General features: G+C 29.2%; 1 long non-coding RNA gene across 1 annotated transcript; it reads left to right on the top strand.

The window, feature by feature from the left end:
- The first annotated feature begins 21,009 nt into the window (after positions 1-21,009).
- On the top strand, positions 21,010-24,876 carry LOC145957709 (uncharacterized). The gene is made up of 3 exons (XR_014433719.1): positions 21,010-21,412; positions 23,256-23,414; positions 23,702-24,876. It is a non-coding gene; the product is annotated as an uncharacterized LOC145957709 (long non-coding RNA).
- The last annotated feature ends 839 nt before the right edge of the window (positions 24,877-25,715 follow it).

A 25,715-nucleotide genomic window follows, 5' to 3' on the forward strand; every position in this document is an offset into this window, starting at 1 on the left:
TAGTGGGAATTTATGTCATCTTGCCCATCTAAGCTTATAAATAGGAACCATTTGTAAAAGTTTGGGGAGAAAAATGAATTATTCAGAATTTGGATATTTTTCCAATTGAGAGGATTTTCTCTCTCTAGGTTCTTAGGAACTACTTTTGATTCTTATCCTTGAATTTCCTAATTCAAAGTGGCGAATCTTCCTCAACTTATCAATCTTTAGGGATTGTGGCGTTGTTCTTCCATTTCTTACCTCAATCCATATTTTTTTTCTTTTAATTTCTTAATTATGAGCTTTCCAACCTAGATAGATCCGTAAAACGAATCCATCCCTCTGGGTTCATATCATAAGGGAAGCTAGAATGTTTGTTGTTTAAGTTGCATGTGAGTTTAGAAACTCAATTGATGCATGAAAGTTAAGGATCCATGGCTGGATCGGAGAATTCGCTAATTGTTCGAGGTCTTGGGAAAAATGGGGTTTATGGTGAATTTGATGCATCAGATGGGTGCATGTTGATTTTGAGTTTGTTTTATGTTGTATGGAGCCATTGTGTTTTGTGTTTGCATATGGTTAGATTTGTTAGTTTGGATGAGAGTTTGAACTCTCTGACTGGGTTTAGGCTAGGCGCAGATTGAGCGCGCCAGGCGTGGGAAAGCTTAGGACTTTCAGGTTGGGATTAGGCTGGGCGAGTTCAGGCTACGCCGAGCGTAAATATGTTTATAAATAATTATTTTAAATTGATGCTTATGCCTGTTTAAAGTTGAAATGTTAGATCATATATGTGTGATATATGATGTATGGTGCGGTGTGATTCATATGTATGCTTTGTGATGATACGTATGAATGTTCGAATAGGAGTATGCTTATTGATCATAATGGTGGGTAGACCATGTATGATGTATGATGCATTATTGCATGTGATGTCTTATGACATGTGTATGATAGTTGATCATGATGGTGGGCAGATCATTATGATGTATGATGCATGATTGCATGTGATGCCTATGGCATGAGTCTAGCCTAGGACTTGAGGAGAGGAAAAATATTTTCGAACTGGAAGAGCTCACATAGAGTCTCTTGAGAGTGGTGCTTGGATAGGCCACTGATGTATGAGAGTGGTGCTCAGGGAGGCCACTGGATTTGGGAGAGTGGTGCTCAGATAGGCCACTGGGTTGGGTGAGTCTCCTCTAAGTCCTTAGCTAGTGTTGGAGCGGGGTATGAGGTCGAGGGTTATTCCCTTAACCAAGTACTCGGGAAGGTGCGTGGATCCTTGCGGATAGTCGGTGGGCGAACTCCACAATTGACTTGGTTAATGCATGCCAAGGTCGTGGTAAGCCCGTACCCAGCTGTGCTATACCTGACGGTGGATCTGGACTTCCAATTGTGTAAGTGACATCATCCGAGTAAACCCGAGTGAGGATTATATATCCTGTTTAGCTGTGACCGAGCGGGCGCATTGGGCGTGAAAACGGTTGGGGTGGTTTCGGTAGGATGGAATGTCACTTATACAGCTCTATTGTTGTGGAGATCTCCTAGGTGTATGCGTGACGACGCATTAGATGATTGATATGCATTGATATCTGTCATGAGATGCATTTATTGCATGATTATTAATATGATGAAGTGTAGTGTTTGACTTCATGATCGGTGCATTGTATGTTATGCATGAGTAATATTGGATAGAGTGTATGGTGAGACTCTATGAATATGATTGATGGTTGGATGATTGTGTAGTATAGATTATAGTTCTATACTTGTATGATTGATTTGTGAATTCTAGCTTACCCTTCTGTTTCCATGTGGTGGAACTGCGATGATCATACTTGGTATGGGAGCAGGTCAGGACTAGCTTGGAGTTGAGGTGTCCGCTGCGAGATGGGGAGAGTTTTGATCCTCGTGTTGGAGTTTTTTTTTTGGTAACGGTTTTGTCTGTGCTTGACCGGCACTAGGGAATATTATTTTTGGGATGACTGTACATATATGGAGTTTTATTTAAAAAAAAAAATTTACAAATAATTTACTTTTATTTGTACATGTGTGTATGAGTTATCCAGCTTAATATTTCTCTTAGTTCACTAGCAGTAGTGCGATTCCACTAAGTGTAGAGACCATGGCGGGTCGTTACATCAATTGATGCTTTTTACCATAGTATTAGTCGTTATTTCTAGTTTTATACCAGTCGCTGTGATTCAGTAGGGTTAAGCCACTTAAATTGTTCACCTCAGTTGTAGGAGATCTTCGTAGTTGATATGCGTGACGACACATCAGCTGTATTTATATGTCTATAGATTATGTCATTCTATTGAAGGTGTTAAGGTGGATGATAGTCGAATGTGTGTTTGTATTGTTTTATGTTGTTTATGATGTATTGATGATATAATTGTACATGTTGTCTAATGATGTGTATACATGCATACTAAAAGTGGTTAAATTGAAGGTATAAAAATGTAGAGGTTGTTATTTGATGAAAGTTGTGAGTATGATGTTGTCTAATGACTTTGTGTTGTACTGTATCTATAATGAAGTTGCTTAGTTATACACATTATTTGAGTGCCTTAAGTTGTATGACAAGACTTGGTATGATGAAATAAATGATGTTTATTTTAAGTTGTTTATGTTGCATGCGCTGTTGTATGACAATAATTTTGTATTACTAGCTTACCTTGTATATATTTTTCCTTGAATGCTATGATCATACTTGGTATGAGAGCAAGACAAGACTAGCGAGCCGAATGGTGTTGTTCAATGGTGAGACACATTAGAAAGAGGTGACTCTCTTTTGTTGTTGCTACCCTAAGATAGCTAAATCTTGTATAGACACTTGACTAGCGACTAGGTTTATCTTATATATAGTAATTACTTCTTTTGTATTAAGTGCATATATATGTTTAAGGATAGACGTTTTATTTCTTACATATATGACTATTTGCATGAAATTTAACTACTTGTTACATGATACCTTGGACTGACATTTGACGCTAATATTTTTGTTTAATTGTTGTTGAATCGTAATAAATATAATGACCAAACAGGTCGTTACAGTCATGAGTTATTTTTATTTTAAATTATAGCTTCCGTATATTGCAATTCCCTACCCTCATTAGTTGAAGAAAAAAAATACTTAAAAAAGGTGAAAATCATGATGTATAAACATGAGTTGTATATTAAAAAAGTCGATACTATTCTCGGGTTTTAACCGAAGTTTCACGACGTAATATGGGTAACTGTATATTATTAAAATCTGAATTTATCTTATAATATGTAGAAGTGTAAATTAGCAAAGTTTTATATTAATATACGTCTATATATAATGTAAATCTCGATAATAATATATATTCAAGTGTATATAAAATTCTAATTTATTGAAAAGTAATATTAATTATATTAATAGTATTGTACTTAAATTTTATCTATTAAAAAAACAAATATCATGTCTTAAACACGATTTTCATTGGTTTAAATTAAAAAAAAAAATACAAACTTCACTTATAAATAATAATATCGTGATCTCAAAAAAATGACTTACCTCTTTTGGATTTTTTTTTAACTTGCACATTATGAGAAATTTGAAAAATTACCCTCTTTGTGTAAAAAAGCCTACCTAGGTACACAACCGTTTCAAGTTAAACGTCTCTTTGTTTGCTTGTATTCCATCAACATACATTTTGGTAATTTACATTTTTTATTTAATGAATTATTGAAAAAATTTTAACATTGTAATTAATAAATTCTATTTTAATAAAATAAATCTTGAAAATAATTGTTAAAAATAAAATACATTAATTTTGAAGATTGAAATTGATGTATTCTATTTTCAATATTTAATATATTTTCAAATCAAAGATTTTTTTCACAATTTACATTTTATTATTTAATGGATCATTGAAAAAATTTCATATCTATAACTAATACATTTTATTTTTAACCTTAAATTCTTTAATTAACTCTTATATATAAAATACAAACTGCAATCTTATTTGAAAGTTTTTTGAGGAACTTTCCTTTGATGGCAAAAATTTTATGAATTTTTTTAACTTCACATTTAATTTAGATTTTTTTATCATAATTATTTATAAATTAAATTTTGATATTTTTAAAATAAATTATCATTAAATAAAAATAATTTTTAATTACAATATAAGTTATTTATTATAAATTCAAAATATATTTTATATATTTAGAAATATTTACTTATTTAAATTTTAAATATAATTTATATATTCAAATATAATATTTATTTATATACATAATTTAGTTAAAATTTTAATATTATATAATAAGTATTTAAGATGTGCATTGCACATATTAACATACTAGTATTAATGAATTTTGGTCAACTCTCTCCACATAAATCACTAGCGCCTAGAAGTTAGTTAAATAATTACAATTCAACGTAAGTGCTTGTCATTCAAAGTCTCTACATTAATCTTTTATATGTGAATTTTTGTTAATAGTCTCAACGTGTCATTAACATTTTATCTTATAGTATTTGGGGTGTCTTTCAATTTTAACATTTTTATTTATTAAAAAATAAATTTTGGTCAAAATGTGTTACCCTTATTATTATTATTAAAATAATCAGTGTAAAAAATTTAATTAATATTATAATATTTAAAATATTATACATTTAAAATGCATAACCTGGGTTATAATTAAATGTAAAAAATTTAGATGAAATTATAATTTAACTAACTATTAATTTACACAATTTATAGAGTCGTAAACAATACATAAGCATAAATAATAGTGCATGAGAAGATAAGGATGAAATGTAAAGAACTTCCTTTAATTACATGGCAGGGATGGCATGCACTAAACTTTTATATAACTTTGAAACTCATTTTAACATAATTCCATGTATATGTACAAGCGAGAGATTCACTTATTTTAAGAAAAATTTTATCTAGATTTATTTTGTTCAATTTATGTTTTATATATCAAATTTTAACGATTTAATCATTAAATTAATTTTTTAATGCATAGAGTGAATATGCAAATTTAAAAATAAAAATAAATTATTTGATATTTTATTTAATTAATTCATCAAATAATTTTCAAATGTTTTAAAATTTTGTAGACTTGATTTATGTATTAATAAATTTTAATTCAATGGTCGAATCGTTGAAATTTAATGTAGAACATGAATTATTGATTGAAGTAAGTCTAACTAGACTTACTCTTAAAGTTACTCCAAGAGTATAGAGGTTACTCTAAGAGAGTTTAGTTAGACTTACTACATTCAATAACTCATGTTCTACATTAAATTTGTAACAACCTATTATGATCCCTACACCTAATAACTTATTAACAAGCAACGAAAAATAGTTAAGCACTTAGGATTATATATCTACAAATATCCAAATATGTATTATATATCATGCATATAGAAGTAAAACAACTATACAAGTATACACATTATACTTACAGTAATCCAGTAAATGCAAAATATACATTATAAGTTATCAATCAAGCAACTCCTATACAATAACTACCAAAAGTAGCTTCAAAAAGAGACATTAACTCCATGATTTGCCAGATGCACTAGTGGAAAAAAGACTTTTAAAATCGGTTATTTTTTACTTTTAAAATCGGTTCTGTAAGCGATTTTGAAATAGTCGATTTTAAAAGTTAGACTTTTAAAATCGGTTAAATAATCGATTTTAAAAGTCAACTTTTAAGATCGGTTATTCTATAACCGATCTTAAAAGTCGGGCGGTGAAAAAAAATTAAACTGGAACGGCCCGTTCCAGTTTTGGAACGGGCCGTTCCAATCTGATTAAAAGGCCAAAATATTCACTTGAAGAACGGCCCGTACTGCAAGGAGAACATCCCGTTCTCCATGGAGTACGGCCCGTTCTCCATGGAGTACGACCCGTTCTCCATAGAGTACAGCCCGTTCTCCAAGCAGAACGGGCCGTTCTGTAATACCCATTTTTTTTATTATTATTAATTATCAATGGCATTTTCGTAAATTTTATAAAGGTATAGGGGTATTATTGTAATTTTATTACTGATGGCATTTTCGCAATTTTTAAAAAAAAAATAAAATTTAAGGGGTGTTTTGGTAACTTGGAACGGGCCGTTCCAAAAGCAAAACGGGCCGTTCCAAGCTTAAAAATTATACTAAATTTTTTTTAGTGAGAGCGGGCCCAGAACGGGCCGTTCCAAAAGGAGAACAGGCTGTTCTGGTTTTGGAACGAGCCGTTCTGGAGGGAGAACGGGCCGTTCCGGAGGGAGACGGGCCGTTCTGGATGAGTCTCGGAACGGGCCGTTCTGATTTTAGAACGGGCCGTTCTGCTTTTTGGGAACGGGCCGTTCCGACTTTGGAACGGGCCGTTCCAGTTTAAAAATTTGCGTACATTTGAAAGATTCGGAACGGGTCGTTCCGAATTCAATACGGGCCGTTCCGGGTGACTCTGGTTGCCTATAAATAGGGGCCAGGGGGGGTGAAAAAAAAAATATACTGAGGGAAGTGAAAATCTTAGAGAGAGAGAAAGAGAAGAGAGAGAGAGAGAAAGAGAAGGGAGAGAGAGAGAGAAAGAGAAGGGAGAGAGAGAGAGAAAGAAAAGAAAAGAGGAGAGAGAAAGAGGAATCCAGTTGAGGAGATTCTGCCCAAGTTTCGGTCCTTGTTTAAGGAGAGAGGTGGAGATTCTGCCCGAGTTTCGGTTCTTGTTTAAGCAAGAAAGAGGAGAAGGTTCTGCCCGAGTTTCAGTTCAGGTTTATCCAAGTAAGGGTAGTGCTTATAAAATTAATCTAGTGTGTATGAGCATGATAGGAATAGTATAATTTTAATATGCTATTTTATGTGGAGATTTTCATTTAACATAATATAATTTGGATCAATTGATGGTTGTTTTGGATATTTAATTATTTATATTATTATTATTATATTGACAAATTGGCATGGTTATGGTTATGTTTAATTATGGAATATGATATGTGTATGTGGTTTGGAAAAGTAAATAGGACTTAAAAGAGTAAGGTTATGGTATGGATTAGATCTCTTGGTGAGATCAGGATATAATCTTTGGAAAAATATGGAATTTGGGAATCCCATGGTGAGGATTCCAATGTGAAACTTTTCCAAAGGTTATATAATAAACCACTTCAGATGTTAGGTGGATTCTGAAGTACTCCTCTAAGTATTCTATTTGCTACCGGTATGGGTCTAGGCCGAGTCATACCGATGGATGAGGTGGCCCCACCAGGGTTACGTGACGACGTAATCCAACTGTATATTTTCCATGAGAGGTTAGGCGTGGGACATGGGTTGCTGACATGTTTCACCGTATCAACACTTGGTTTGGATGGTGTTGAGGCCAACATTTGGTTTGGATGTGTTGGTTACATCATGGATTATACAGTGGTGTGACTTTGTTTTGGATATGGAATATGTATACATATGGTATGGATTGTATACATTGGTTATGGATTATTTTATTATCATAAAATATGTATACATTGGCATGGACGTGTATACATTATATTTTGGGTTGGTCTATATTTAGCTTGAAAATGACTTGTTGGTCTGGATAAATACTGTGGATAAATATTTGTTTAATGATATTTTATTATGATGTACTATGATTGGTTTTATATGTGCTAACCCTTATATTTCCATGATGTGGACTGTGATGATCTCACTATGTGGGGGAGCAGATCAGGTATGAGGCTTTGGGATAACAAGGAGTCTTTTGGATAGCTGCTTTGAGAAGTGGCTAGGTTTAGAGCTTGACCAGCACCTAGGGTGTCTTATTTTGATGTTTTCATGACATTGTAATTATATTATCTTTTTGGATTACTGTATAACTTTACTAAGGATGATGACTCTGCTATAGAAGATTATATTATATATTTTGGAAACAATTTATATGTTATTGTATAATTACACTCTAGCGTAGCTGGCTTTTGCTCTATTTTCTTTATTTTATATTATTTTATTTTGGTTGGTTATTGATGTGACAGCCTAGGGTGGGTCGTTACACGTTCCAGCTTCAAAATTTTCCCAATACGCACCTGCAACGAAAATTGAGACGAGCAAAGAATGAGCAAACAATAAGAGACACAAAAAAAATATAAGCAAAGAAAAATGAAAACGAAATTTACCTGGAGACTTTAGAAAATGAGAAAGATTAAAGAAAATGAGAATGGATGAGAATGGAGGGGAATATAAAGATTTCTGACGATACTTTTAAAATCGGTTATTGAAGAACCGATTTTGTATACTACATACAAAATCGGTTATGAAAGAACCGATCTTAAAAATGACACTTTTAAGATCGGTTATGAAAGAACCGATTTTAAAAGTGGCACTTTTAAGATCGGTTATAAAAGAACCGATCTTAAAAGTACTTTTAAGATCGGTTCTTTTACAACCGATTTTAAAAGTGCCACTTTTAAGATCGGTTCTTTTATAATCGATCTTAAAAGTGCCACTTTTAAGATCGGTTCTCTCATAACCGATCTTAAAAGTGCTTTTAAGATCGAATCTTTTGTAACCGATCTTAAAAGTACTACTTTTAAGATCGGTTCTTTTATAACTGATCTTAAAAGTTCTTTTAAGATTGGTTAAATTTTAACCGATCTTAAAAGTGTTAATGTTATTTACAAAATTGCCACCGTGTCACTTTTAAGATCGGTTACCTTATAACCGATCTTAAAACTCCGATTTTAAATCCAATTTTTGTACTAGTGATGACCTCCTTTGACTATCACCTTTGACCTATCCAAATTCTGTTCTCATATCACATATGATTATCGTAATTCAACTACATGGAAACACGTAGGGATAAGCTAGAGTTCAAAGAAATCAACATATACAATAAAAGAAATATTAACAATAAGGTACATCATCACATCTCATAATTAACAATATTAACACCACAACACATTCAACACTGCCAACAATTAACATCAGACCACAACCAGTACTATCACCATCAACATAAACAACTCAATCTACTACAACACCATATCGACTTGAACCACACATCACCAACACAACAATTTCAAAATATCAACAAATTTTCTCACATGTCAACATCGCATATGAACGACACAATTTAATCAAAACATCGTATGCACAACTATGCAAATATATGCATGTCTCACATTTCAACTAAAAGATCTCTTACAACACAGGTAAGTAGTTTAAGTGGTTTGACCTTGTCAATCCAACAACACATGATGATTTCTTTTGGGCTTGCTAAATCAACAACAAATTTGGATATCAATCCACAACATAATTTGGTTACTTAGATGTTGCCACTTAAACTAGGAAGTTTAGTATTCTTGTCAAGGTAGAAAAACTCGAGTATGGACCTACCACGACTTTAGCTAGCTTAATTAAGTCTCTTATGGGATTAGCCCATCGACTATCCTCCAAATATTATGCCCATCCAATACTCAGTTACGGATTAAGCCCCAAATTCATACTTTATTCAATTTGGTTTAGCTCAACCTTACCCTATATTGTGGTCGCTTTATATATGTATACCTAACCTTGTCCACATACAATACCACTAAGATCCTAGAGGAGACTCAACTATCCTCTTCAAGGGTTAACTTTCTAAGAAGGGTTTTTCAACAAATTTAGCTCTTAGAGCACCATAACACAATATCCTCATAGTGAGATATGCAACTTTTAAAATAATCTTCCTTCTAGTCCTAAGTTGATCAAGACAACTTTCAACACTATGTCTTAAGCATTATCAACTTCACCATCTCAACAACATACAACATAATGCATCAAACATATTCAACACAGATACTCAACTGAATGACATACAACTCAACTCAACTTTCAACTAATCATCACTTGTAAATATCATCCTAAATCAATGTATATAGCATGAACAAAATTTATCAACTTAAAACATTTAATAGATTAATCTACTCTACTCATGTTCACTATTTTTGAAGTTAAACAACAATTTTTTATCAAACAACCAATGCTTAACACCACTCACCCAACACCTGACGCAATCGAGGCATGGAACTCTTCACCTTGTCCACACCTGACACTACATAACTTGCACCCAGCGTGGATTAAGTAGAGGCTCCTGGGACCTCAAGCCTGGCATGGTGAAATTCCACGCTCGACCCCAAGCCAACTTGAGACAATTCTTTTTCTTCATGCTTGATGCCATTCACATCATATCTGGTACCATTTCAATTAGAGACAATTCTCTCTCCTCATATTCAATGTCATCAATCTTGCACCCTGTGTGAGTAAGATAGAGAACCTCATATTGAAGAAGTGTTTGGAACCTTAAAGACGTACCCATCTTGACGAGCATTTTGCATCAATGTAGAACATGAATTAGCCTCTTTTTCACCTAATATTTAGTAAAACCAACAAGCAATACAATACTTAACATATATCCACTATGAGTCAATACATTTACAATATAATTTCAACATGTGTGACACCCTCTACCCCACATACCATAATACTTGAAATAAATAAAATTGAATCAAGAAGTTTATCATAATGAAAATTCATTGTGTTCAACATAGAGAGTATCACATTTTAACAAAACAAAACTAACTAATATCCAAATGAAATCTAATGCATTAAAATAACCATTCTCCAAAAACATAACCAAAAGAAATACAAATTTTAACTAAGCTTTGATATCACATCTTATTAGAGCATAAACGTAACTACAAGATTAAGCCTCACTGGCAACATCATCAACCTTATGATGTAAATCACCTACGAGAACACACATTAGAAACAAACACAGAATAAGGGAAGTGAAAAATATCTTATTTTGCCTCACAATATAGAATATAGTCAAATAGTTAATCATAAGAAAAATGATAAAGATATAAATCATAACAAACTACTAATACAAATATATTGATATAACAAACTATAATTTGATTGATAATACATAAATCATATAACCAATACAACTCATCACATAAATTTACTTGTATACATATACATATGATGCAATGGACATAGACTTCATAGTGCATATGCATGTGGCGTCAATCAAATCAACTATCAACTATTGCCCGAAAGCTCAATTATTATGTGTATGATAAATGTCATACAATAATCAATGTATTATCATATTACAACAATTGATGTCTATAATTGTATGTCAATTCTCTTTTCAATTCATAATCAAATCATAGTTAAGCCTTACTTAGGCTTCTCATTATTTGACCGTATCAAAATCCATACACATCAACTGTATCAATACTAGAGGATATCAATTAATTACTACATTGCTTAAAATCATGTCAACGACATACTCATATATCACAACTAGTTATCAACATTAATTAGTACAATGATTACACATGTTCGTACTTCAAACAGAATAATTGTACAACATCATTTGATACATCTCAAGATAGAATCATTATAAAATTGTCTAACATATGTTAAGACATTATCCATAGTCACTAAGAGATCAACATCACTAATCATTTAAATCAATAACTTAACTAATCTTCAACCTCATTAAGATCACACATTGAGTCCTTAAACATTATTATCACCAAAACACCTCAAGTCGTTAACAATTAACTCACATCATAACTTATTTACACTTATTTTCTCCCATGATTTATATTTCCTAGACATTGATATAGGTACCTCAAACCATTTGTAAGATCAAACGCTTAAAGGGTAAAGTCATTTCTCATTATCATTTACAAACTACATTTTCACAACTTAATTTTCTAAGACCTTGTGTAGTCCAAACACCATATCTAGAGATATACATATGATATCAAGTTGATATTAATTTTCTTAGAAATCTAAGACAATTTTCTACAACTTATATGTTGACCATAGGAGCTAATTAGGTCATGTACTATTTTAAAAAAATACAAAATCTTAACGTTTCAACCTAAATCTAACAGTTTGACCTTCACTCATTAATTTGATCATAATTATAGTTCTTAACCTTTTTTTTAGGCGATTCCAACAAAATTTGAAAACTAATACCTACAGCTACAATTCTTATGAAGATCACAAAACCTAATTCTAACAATATCATGCCCGATGCGGTGATTATTGTGCTCAACGTGGGGAGGACTACAACCTCTCTATCACACTTGTGCCCATTGTGACTAAGGTCACACCTAGTGCCAAAACTCACAAGGACAACATCAAATGGGGCCCGGTGCAGCCCATTTGTCATTTGACACAATATTAGCTCGCAAGAGACTTACGAACTATGCGAAAGTCACACAATACGAACCAAAACCCTAAAACTCCAAACCAATTGGTAAAAATCAGGATTAAAGCTTAGTACCACTCCATTATACCATCAATTACTCAAATTCAACCTCAATTTCAAATATTCATGCAATTAACATCAATCTTCATATTGCTCTATAAACAATGTTTTCCTACAAGAACTACAAACAATCCAAAATCATGCAATTATAGGTCAAAGTTGAAAATTGCAATCATATACATATAGTTGACATCAATTAGAACATACAAGAAGAAATAGAAAAGATAAAGGCACATTTGGAAAAACTCCTCACACACATGACGTACACCAAATACAACATAGAAGGGATTAGAGGTCAATCCCATTACACATATATCTCACGTCCAGAGCGAGACTACTCATTTTTCTCTTACCTCAATAAACGTTTGATGAAAGACGTGGATCTCTGAAGTGTTCTCCTACGAGCTCTAACTCTCCTTCCCGTTCTTCAGAGCATATGCATAATGTGGAAAAGGAGAAGCATAAAAAAATAAAATTATCATAATCCCCTTTTTAAAACTTAATCCTTCAGTAAAAGTACTTTAATAATAATTTTCTTTTCCTTTCCCTCAAATATTAAAATTTATAAATAAATAATATATCAAATAAATATATTTCTCCCAACCCAAATAATAATAACAAAATACAATAATTATATAACTACATAATATATAAAATAAATATATTTCTTCCAACATACTTATAATTAAAATAAAGAATATAAACAATTAAAATAAAAACACACATTTTTCTCTAAAATACATATTATAACAAAATATCAAAAAAATACATATTTCTCTAATGAATATTATACAAAACAATTTTTGTAAATATTTATTATTTCATTAAAAATACTCAAAATTATTAAAAGCCTCTAAAATATTTTATAAAATTCCTTTAATTAATCAAAATATCATTTTAATAATTTTTTAGAAAATTTGGGGTGTTACAACATGCAACTCCAATTGATCGGAATCATCAAATTCTCACACCAGTGATGCTTCACAAACAACCAACTTGATTATATCTATTCAATCCTAAACCAAACGACATACTGCAAGTAAATGAAGATTAAATCAACATGCAACTCATTTGAATTCAACAAAAGCACCATTATTAACTTCCTTTTACCTTGAAACCAAAGTGAAACGAGGCAAATAGGAAGAACTCTAAAACACCCACACAGATCCACAACAAAGTGACTCAAGTTCCTACTTCCTAATGACCTAAAATTAACAACAATACAACACAAATGAGGCTCTAGGGGGAGGATTTCCATCATAAGAGGAGAGGTGGGGATAAAGAGAACTTACAGTTCTAAAGCTTATCTCTCTGGTTCATTTCATTAGATTTCTAAAGACTTAAACTTATGAAACTCAATTCTAAACAGAAACATCAAAAACTACCTTTGCTAGGGTCATATTGGACCTCTATTCAGAGAAACCCCAAAAACTACCTAAACTATTAAGAAATCCTCTAACTACAAAATTTCTCGACACAAAACAACAACTTAACACAACATCACATAATTAATTAAAAACAATAGCAAACTTCTAAGACCCACAATGTTATAAAATTTCAACGATCCGACCAATTAATTAAAATTTCTTAATGTATAAACCAAGTCTGTAAAGTTTTAAAAAAACTTGAAAACTATTTGATATTATGTTTTATTAGTCCAAATCAACATATAAAATATTTTTATGATTATCTATCAATTTGAATTAATAAAACATTTTATCAAAATTTTTAAAACTTTGCAAAGTTGATTTATATATTGAGAAAATTTAATTTAACGATTTGATCATTAAAATTTAATGTAAAATATAAGTTATTGAGTGAAGTAAATTTAGGTAAATTTACTCTTACAATAAATGAATCCCTTCTCTCTATATATATATATATATGTATGTATGTATGTATGTATGTATGTATGTATGTAGAGAGAGAGAGAAAAGAAGGGGAGGGGGAGGGAAACACAAAAATCCTATATCTTTAATAACTTTTTGTGTGATGTAAATTTAAATCATCCAACTATTGAATTATTTGATATTATACTCAGAATAATGTATATCAAAATTCACATAATTTGAACTTTTCTAGATATGTTTTCAAAAATAGATATTTACACATATTTTAAATATCAAATTATAATTTAAAATAAAGGAATATGATGAATTACTAAATAATTTTTTAGTCATGTAATATTTGATATAAATTATCTTAAGTATAATATCACATCATTTAATAATTTGATTAGTTAAATTTACATTATATAAAAAAGTAATCTCTCTCTTTATACACACACATACACACACACACACATATATATATAAAGAGGGATTCACTTATTTCATTCAATAACTCAAATTTCAATAATTTAATAGTTAAATTAAAATTCTTAATGCATAGCTCAAGGTTACATATTTTAAAAAAATTTGATAGTTAGTTGATATTTCATTTCATTAATGCAAATTAATGAATAATTATAAAAATATTTTATTTACTGATTTGAATCTATATAAGAAAATATATTTTAATTTAAAAAAAATTATAAACTTAATTTATACATAAAACCTTTAATTTAACTATTAAATCATTAAAATTTGATGTAGAATATAAATTTTTAGATAAAATATATGAAACACTAATACATGAACTAACTTAAAAAAATTCATATTGGAAGTTGAACTTTAAAATAGTCGTTGATTGGATCTAATTAAATTTATCAAATTGATAATTATATTAACTTAGTGCTTAATGAGACTGTAATATTAACTTCCACATGTCCTTAATTATATTTTTAATTATTAACTAGATATCAATTAAGGTTGAAAAATTAAAAATAATATTTATAAAAAAATTACCAATATTAGTTTTTTCTTCCATAAATCTTAAATACTATTAAGTTTTATTACTAATAATTAGTATTCAACCAAAAATATTTTCATAATATAGATGTTAAAATGATGATGATATATTTATTATTTTTATTTTTATTAGTTTTCAACCACAAATAGGGATGGCAATGGGGCCCCATGGGGGCGGGTAATAGTAAACCCGCCCCCGCCCCGTTAGATGAAAATTAGCCCCGTACCCACCCCATATCCGCACGGGTATCTATTAAGCGAGTATCCATGAATTTCTTGAATACCTACGGATATCCGTGGATATCCATGGATATCCATGGATATTTATAAATTTTGTAAAAAATTAAAAAAATTATATTATAAATAATTTTAAGTTTATATTTAATATCATTGAAATATTAAAAAATAAAAAATTAATGTTAATTTTGAACTTGTATTTAACGTTAATTTTGTTGAAATAATAATAAAAATGCAAGATAATCAATAATTTAAAATACATCAATCTCACAAGTAAGTTAAAGTCTCATCACAAAGCTACAATAACTCAATCTCATAATTTTAAACGAAAGTAAACAACTTAAAATACATTAGTTCAATCAAAGCTAGAAAATTAATCAAATTACATCCAACATAATTCTATAACATGCTTAACACATGTTGGTAACTTCATCAGCCTCACTTTTGTAAGAAAATAAGAAGAGAGAGTGTAATTTTAGGATTATGTGGTACAAGGATAATTAGAATATTTAAGAAATATTATTAAACGGGTACCCGCGGGTATGAATATCATCATACCCGCCCCCGCCCCATTTATAAACGGGTAAAAAATTATCCGTCCCCATTATCTGCGAGTACCCATTAGTCTATCCATTTATTATCCATAGCGGATTTTACCCGCAGATACCCGCGGGTGCGAGTATTTTTGCCATCCCTAACCACAAACATGTTTAATATTTATTATCATTTTTTAATTCATTTTTGTTTGACAGCTTATTTTTCAAATCTTTTAAAATGTTGTTAATATTATAATAGCAGTAATAATGATTTATTTTCATTAATAGCCACCTAAACCTGAAATTTATATTGTTGTTGATAGAACCTAACATAATTTAACGGATTTTTGTCTATTCATACATCATTTAATGATACTAATTAAAAAAAATTGTAAAATAGCAAAGAGAAATCACATATAATTAGATATAATAGACTTGCTAAGTTTCACTAATAAATATGAATAAAATAAAATACTAATCATGTGCTCGTATATATTTAGCAAATAGAATTTTCATGTATAGAATAACACATATTTGTTATTTAATTAAAATTTTACAAAATAAAATTGGTTTAAACATTAGATAGACTCCGGTAGAGGATGGACGAAAATTCTGTTCCAAATGAGTACAATTACTATAAAAGACAAAATTCTTCCTCTAAATATTATACTAAAACTTAAATTTAAAATTATTAACTAAGTTGGATTAATTTTTCAATAATTGATCCTGTGCTTCTCGATAAATTTTACAAAATTTAGTATATAAAACACGTTTTAAAAATAACCAAACGTATATATATATATATATATATATATATATATATATATATATATATATATTTATTTATTTATTTATTTATTGCGAGAACAATATTTTTTATGTCTGAATGATAACAATTTCTAAATTGTTAAATTAAAACAAGAATTTGCAAAAACTCGCAAACTTATCATGAAAGTTGTAATTACTAAACAAAATTCTCTTCCTAATTTTGGGTTTAAAACTATATTATTTCTGCATCCACTATTTTGTCAAAGTTTTGTATGCTTCTTTTATTTATTTTATTCCACTGTATTAAGAAATCTATTTATTTATTTTTTTTTAAGTTTTTGGTTCACAATTTCTTGCGGGATCTACCACTTGTTGGAAAGTATGATATGATATGCTGTCATGGAAATTCTGTTATAATGATAATTGTCACGAGATTATCAACAACTTGAAGATCTTGAAATGTTTTTGGTGTTTCATATTATGTATTTAACAATTTGTTGGTGAAGGGAAATATTCTTTAAAAGAAGTGGTTAGTGTTTAGATTTTCCGTTCTTGTTTTGTTTTGGTATCAATACCATCAAAAACATAACTAATCATTATAAGGTATAGTGTTTTGTATTTACTAAAATTTAATTATAGATATGTAAATTAGATTATTCATTATAAAATTAAGAATATATAAATGATTTTTTTTATTAATAAGAAGCATCTAGCTTTTATAAGAGCAACTCCATGATAATTGTTTGAGTTGTGTAATAATAAAATATTATTTTAATTAGTAGGAGACATGTTATTTTAGATTATTTGAAATTAAAAATAATTACTTATATAAATAATTATTTCTTGTGAGTAGTATATTATTTAACATTTGTGTGTACATGTAAGAGATAAATATTAGATATTGAAGAGAGAAAAAAAAAATTTGTAAGTTCAGTAATTTTTATAAAAACTTTGTATTAGAGTAAAAATTCAGGTAATATGTATAGACTCACTTTAAAATAAAAATAGGATTATTTATTTGAAATGCATTAGAGATGTTATTAAAAGTTAAAACAATCACACACAAAAGTTAGATAATTAATATATTACATGTTAATAAGAAACAAATAGGTTTTACAAAGATTTTTTTATGAATTTAGATATCTCAATCTTAAATGTTAAACTTTTTAACAAACTAAATATTCTATTTCATTTAGTTTTGGTCAAAAAATTAAAACTTCACCTGTGATAATGTAAACACTACTACATTATTTTTTTTAGCAACATTTTTTTCTTACATTTATTAAAATGTTATTATATATAAAATAAATATGTTATTTTGTAACATTTTTTTTTTGAAAAATGTCATTATAGATAGAGTAAAATTTTTATTTTAATATTATTTTTTCATTTATTTTCAAAATCGAAGTCTCATATCGAGTATAAAAATTGTCACATAGGTTATTTTGCAACATTTTTTTTAATGTTACTATAGATAAGTAACTTTTTTTTTTACTTTCTAATTGCTTCTAAAACCAAAGTATCAAGTAAAAAAAAATTATATTTTTCTCTTCTCTAATTGTTACCCATAATTAAGGTCTCACATCGAATAAATGAATGACTCATAAATAATATATATATATATATATATATATATATATATATATATAATCATATAATTATACTTTAGATAAATGAACTTTGATATTCGATATGAAATTAATGGCAGTGACGGATCCAGAAATTTTAGATAGTGGGGACAATATTTATTCGTATATTTATAGTCAGTGATGGATCCAGAAATTTTAGATAGTTGAGACAATATTTATTCGTATATTTGTAGTATTAAAAATTTTACATATAATTTTTAAAAATATAAATATATCATAATTATTTTTTACAAGGTTCTATATCTACGATTATAATTAAAAATAAAAATAATTAGGTCCGACTAGATTATATTATAATTTATCTGCCGTAAAATTTTTTTCAAATATTTGGTTAGAATTATAATCTTAAAAACCTACTTTAAAATAATTTAACACTAATAAAAATATAAAAATAAATGTTAAATTTTATAAAAACCAAGTTTAATTTATTTATGATATAAACATGTTTTTAATATCTAATATATATTTTTAGATGATAATTTATTTTAAAATATAATTTATAATAAAAATTCTAAATAGAACATAAATCTTCCGATCTTTCCTATTTTGATTTTTTTAATCAACATACTTACTATTTTCATTTTTTTAATCGCCATATATAATAAATAGAAAACACAATAGGTAAACATACATGCTACAAATTTTATTTTATCAAAAATTAATTTTTTTTAACATATTGCATTATATATGTGAGTATTAATATATATATATATATATACATATATATATATATATTATAATTAAACTTTTAAAAAAAATTATTAGTTATTGAAGAATATTCTTTATTACATAAGAGAATTAATTTTTTTCAAAAATTTGACAGACATTAAATAAATGAATATCTCCTCAAAATTTATATTTTATACAACCTATAATTTAAACATATATATTTCTTTTTATTAGAATATAATTTTTATTATTTAAAATATATTATTTTTTAAATAACAAATATGTGTGTATCAAATGGTAGTGGGGGCAAGTGTCCCCACTATACATAACCTAGATCCTCCCTGATTAATGGTGACTAATTAAGAACATCTTTAACCTTCTCTTAAAGAACTCTTAGGAGTTTAGGATACATAAAAATATAATAATAATTATACAAAAATGTTATTAAACATTTTTAGTAACATGGACTATATACATAATATTTACAAAAATAAATTAAAAATATTTATACATAATTAAATAACATTTTTTAAATGTTACTAAAAATTCTTTGTGTTTTGTGTTGTAGTGAAAGAACCAATAACTTTAAAGAATTCACACTTTATTCATGTCTTTGTGCTTAATTTTTTTTCCTAACATCAACAATGTTTTCACAAAATGAAATCACTAATGCAATATTTTATTTGTCTAAAAGATTTCAAGATTAGTTCTAATTATAAAATAAAACAAAATAATGTAAGCATTACTACCAATGATATGATATAAGTTAAAACAACAATTGTGAAGATTAATTCTTGAGATAAAAGGTACATTGATGTCTCAAGCTGGCTTAAAAACAATGCATATTTACAGTTCATATTTTAATAAGTAAATTGTGTTGAAAAACTCGTAGATCCAAAAAGAAGATAGTTTTGTGTTGTATTTTATGAAAGTTAAAAAAATGAAAGAAATGAATGAGTCACTTTATTAATATATTATATTACTACTATTAACTTACCATCAAAGTATCTCTTTTTCTTAATTATATTGTTTTTGTCTTCTGTTTGGGAGAAGAAAAAAAAAAGAAAAGGATAACCTTTACAAAGTCATGGTTACAATTAAGTCATGTTTTTGATTATTTTTCATAAATTATTATAAAATAATGTCCACATTTATTTATTTAACGAATTTAATATTTATATGTGTAAGAAAATTATATTGATAATAAATAAAAGTTATAGTAACTATAATTTTTAAAATAATTATTATAGAAAATAATAAATTTAACATATTTAATAATTAGATGATAGTATAAAATATTAAAATCTATATGTTATTTATTAATTTTGATAAATTAATAATTAAATTAGATAAATTGAGGGAAATTTAATATAATATTGTGTAATAACTAATACAATTTAATTATTAATAAATATAATAATGATACGATAGAAAGAAACGTAAATAATATATGTATATATAAATTACATTGACATTTCTTTAAATTTCACTAAAACTCGCACATTTTAAGGTTTACAATAATTTCTCTTATAGAGAGTCATAATATAATATTTTTTTAAATAATTAAAATAAGATTAAAGAATGTTCAAAAGATACTAGTGTGATATCTTTTAAATAATTAAGAGAAATTATTGAAAAGATAAAAAAATATGAAGTATTTATATAATTTTATGAAATTTCATGGAATCTTAGTGTAATATACTTAAAAAAATTATTAATTTTCAGCAACAAAAATGTCTAATGTTTATTTATTTTTATTTTTTTCAAATCGTTAAAAATACCATAAATATTTTTATAATAGTAAAAATGATTTATTTCCATTAATGACCACCAAAACCTGAACTTTATACAGTTGTTTGGAGCCTAACATAATTTAACGAACTTATTTCTATTCATATATCATTTAATGGTAATTAAAAAAATAGTAAAATGACAAAAAAAACTCACTACAATCATTGATCGAAACTAATTAGATATAATAAAATTAATTGTATTAAGTTTCGTTGTAGCACTATACATTTTGTCAATTATTATATTTGATTAATAATTGTGAATTGTGCTAATTATATGGTGTGTGTTGTTTTTGGATTAGTTGTTGATAACTCTAGAAATCAAGGAACTCTTTAAAAGTTTTTGGATGTTTAGATGGTTTCTCTAGGTAGAGGTCAAATTTTGTAACATCCTAAGATTTTTTTAATAATTAATAATTATTAATTAGGGAGGTAATAGTGATTTTATTTTATTTTATGATTAATATAAATAATGAAGATAAGAGAGGGTTTAGTGAAATATGAGTTATATATTAGAAGAGAAGGGAGAAAGGGGATATTATTATTTTGTTTCATTGCACATTCTGTGACGCTCGGGTGCTCTGAAGATAACATATCTAAAGAGCATGAAGGAATCGCCGGAGAAGAGGAAGAAGATTAGACTCATATGTTGCATCACTCTAGGTAAAGGGGGATTGAGAACACTCATTTCTAGGGATTGAATGTATGCAAGAGGGATTGACCCCAATCCCATAAGTTTTTTGTTTTATAAGATGTTATGTGCGTTTGATGTGATTTATTGAGTAGATTCTGAATATGTAATTTATTTGATGATCCGATATTTTTAGAGTAATTAATTGAGTGTTCTATAAAAAGAGATTAGAACCCTAAGGGGAGAAATTTGTTGAATTTAATGGATAAAAGTTGTAAACAACAAATTGGTGAATTTCTATATGTAAAACGAGTTCTAGGGGGTTATAATTTGCGTGATTGATTGTGAAAACGTTTATTTCAAGATCTAGCAATTTTGATGTTGGTGATTGGGTGTTAGATCGCATGCAACGCCGGGCTCAAGTGCTCAAAGTTGGGCATGCCTTCATGCATATGAAGGCCTTGCCTAGACGTACCGGCGCCTGGGCAGGAAAATGTCCACGTCAAGCACAAGACAAATTTGGTGCTCTCTGTCTCAACTTAAAGCCGGGCTTTTTTTTTTTAAGCCAGGCTTGAATTAAGCCCAGCTTGATATTTTTAAACCAGACGTAATTAAGTCGGACTTGTTATTTTTAAGTCAGGCATAATTAAGTTGTGTATGAATTTATTAAGTTAGGCGTGAGTTAACCAGAATGCTCTCTGTCTCGACTTAAAGTTGGACATGGGTTGATTGTTAGAAGACTCCTTTATGATGTTTTAAATGATGATATGATAATGTTATCAATTGATTATGTAGTGATGAATATGTATATATGTATTCATGCCTGATGAATGATGATTTTTTATCTTGATGGATGATAATTGATGTGAATGAGTATAGATTTTTATGAATGATGGATGATATAATGATCACGATGTATTTATATAAAAGCATTGATGGATGATAATTGATGTGAATGAGTATAGATGTTTATGAATAATGGGTGATATGATGATCACAATGAAGTTATATAAAAGCATTTGCATGGTTGTGACATGAATCATATTTGCATAATTCTTTGATTTTGGTGGTAACTTGTTCTGTGATTCTGGTGGGAACATTTTTGTGTTGGTAACCTAAGGTTAACTCGAGACTTAGGTACCAACTGTATATTCTTGATGATGATGGTCGAGTAGCCTATGAATTTAGATGTAGGTGCACATGTATTGCATTTCTATGTGTGTGTTGATGGATGAAATTGATGTTATCTATAATTGAAGTTGAAGTGTGAATTATGATTATTATAGTTTGAAGTATGAATTTTGATTACTATAGTTTAAAGTATGAGTTGTTATTATATTTTGAAGTATTAATTGTTATTATATTTGTTTATAGTGAAGGAATAGGTTGTTGAGGGTTGTGGTCCATTCCCTATAAAGTGAGATTGTTCTCACTCCCTGTTTGTTGTTGGTGTGTCTTCTGTATGTTTTGCAAACGAGGATCCTCAATCCTAGGAGGAGCAGGGAGAGGTGTAGGTTTGTATGGAACTCTGATGCCAATGTGACACGGGATTTGAAGTAGTTTACGAATTATGTTACTTATTTGTCATTTCAATATTTTGAATTACAGTTTGTTTACTACTACTATGTTTATTTATTTTTCAATAAACTGATTTGTTCTATTTATGATTTCTATGAGGATGTATTTGAATTTTTACGATTTTAAATTGGTATCATTTTTGGGGGTAGATAGGTGTCACAAGTTTGACCCTAAAGGGAGAGTATATAAGGTTTTTTTTTATAATTGAGTTTCATAAGTTTAGTTATTGAGAATCCTAGAAATAAAAACTAGAGAGAAAAGCTATGGAGATTTTGATCTTTCTTATTTTCCTCTTAGACTTCTCGGAAAAGCAATAGATCTTTGTTAGGTGCAAGGGTCTTGATCGAGGGCTATTGGTTCAAGATCATCCAAGTATAGAAGTGGTGTGGAGCTTCTTGAAGCTCGGAGTTTGTTTGTTCCTTCTTTCTCTTCTTCTCGATTTGGAGATTTTCAGAGGTAAGGGAAGTTAGAACCAAAATTGTTATTGAGTGTTGAGTTGTTATGCATTAATGAAATGTTGTTGTGTTGGTTGGATTCAGATTAAATGATTAAGATTTGTTAAGTTTTAATGCATGTGAGCATGTGAAGGAAGATTTTGATGATTTTGAGTTATTTGATTGTTGCATGTTGTAATTTTGACTGAAAGTGAGTTGCTGATGATGGGTATATATGGATGGTTGTAATGCGTGTTGGATTGAGTTTTAGTTGCAGATTGGGCCAATTCGTGAGTCTGTTATGTGCAGAACTCACTGTTGCATCGAGCACATCTTTACGGCATCGGAAGTGGCTTATGTTTGAGGTTTTCTATCTCACTCCTGTTGGGCACAAGATTGGTGGCATCGAGCATAAGATAAAGGAAAGTCTCTCACTTGGTTACGTTAGACGTGGTTTGAATGGCGTCAAAGTGTGAGATGAAAAAATTAGCTATGTTTGGATTGGCGTCTGATAATGTTAATTTTTACCTAGAATTATTAACTATTTGTATTAACAAAATTAACTATTCTCTAGCTTTTAACAAGTTTAGTCCTCATTTTTATATTTTTTTGTATTAATTGGATATTACCTACTATCATTTAATTATACCACTAATTTCCAATTTTTTTGTATAACATATGGTCAGGAAGCTAGAAAAACAAGCCAAGTGAGAAAAAGTGCTTGGAAGCAAGAAAGAAGAAAAGTTGAAGAGGAAGTAAAGGCTTTCAGCATTAGGCACCACTCTACCTGTGCCCGACGCTATCTAGACAAAGAGAACCATATTCTTTAGTGTGGGCGTCACTCTACTTGCATCGAGTGCAGTCTTGGCAGAGAATCATTTGAATTTCAACGTTGGGCATAAATCTACTCATGCCCGTTACCACCTTGGTAGAGAGCCTTTATTTTGTTTCTAGATGTTCGTATCTGACATGACTTAACGTGCACTAGGCGACATTTTTATGACATTATAATTTTGGCTCACTTTCCCTCCATGTTGGGCAATGAGAGGCATCCTTTGACTGGGTCACTATTGGTATGGGTTTGAGGGCTCTTTGGGCACTGTTAAGGCTTACTTGAAGACCTCCAATCCTTTCCTTGGCTCTCCATCTTCCACCACACATCTTATTTTCTTTTTGTGATCTTCATGATAATGAGAGGCTAAATCCATTTTGTTGACTTAATCTACATCAAGCAACATTTTTATGACATGACAATTTTGGCTCACTTTTTCCCTCCATCTTCGGGGAATGACATACATTCTTTGACTGGGTCACTGTTGGGATGAGTTTGAGGGCTCTTTGGGTACTGCTAAGGCTTGGTTGAAGACCTTGAATCCTCTCCTTGGCTCTCCACCTTCCACCACACATCTTATTTTCTTTTTGTGATCTTCATGACAATGAGGGGCTAAATCCATTTTGTTGGGATTAGATATAACCAATTGAACTCTCATGTAACTTGTATTGTTATGTATATATATATATATATATATATATATATATATCAATGTCAGTATTTTGTTTCTTCTCTTAATACTTGTTGTGGAGTGATCAACCATATCTTGATATTTGATTCATTAGGTATTGAAAAATATCTTTTGTAATCTTAAATTGAAACAAAATACCTAATGGAACTTTTATCTAGGGATAAAACTTGACTCATTAATTTTCTTAAACTTTTTTTATAAATGCAATTTTGTTTATACAACAATCAAGGGATTGGGGCTTAATAAGGGAACTTATAGTCTCTCTTCTAAGGAATTAGGGTTTGAGTAAACTAGTATGTTAACATTAACATTAAATATGAAAGAAGATTGTGTGATTACATGCATGAGAGTGAGGTGTTGTGAAATCTAATCTCAACATTAACAATCCATACCATTTTCTAATCTAATTCACCTTCTAACTATTCGATAAAGTACGAAAAAGAGTTTTAATTTCTCCTGCATAATATTTACTTCTTTTACAAACCAACACTTAAATCATGGAAACATTCTTTTGTTTAAATTAGTTGTAAATTCTATTAATTTTTGTGTATTACACAAGTATTTGGGAAAAATGATAAAATACTTTCTACTAACTACTTGTACGATTGGTACGCTTGCCAAAATCGCTTAACAGTGTCGGGCGCCAAAGGAGTGGCATTCGGAATGAGGTAGAGAATCATTTCGGAATGGATTGAGGTAAGGCATGGGACTTTACCATGCCAAGCATGAGGTCCCAAGGGTCTCTACCTAATCCATATCTGCGTGGGTATATGGCATTAGGAGTGGACGAGGCAAAGAGC

Source organism: Cajanus cajan, chromosome 5 (genome assembly GCF_000230855.2).
Source record: "Cajanus cajan strain Asha chromosome 5, NIPB_CcT2T_4, whole genome shotgun sequence".
In the NCBI taxonomy this organism is placed as follows: Eukaryota; Viridiplantae; Streptophyta; class Magnoliopsida; order Fabales; family Fabaceae; genus Cajanus; species Cajanus cajan.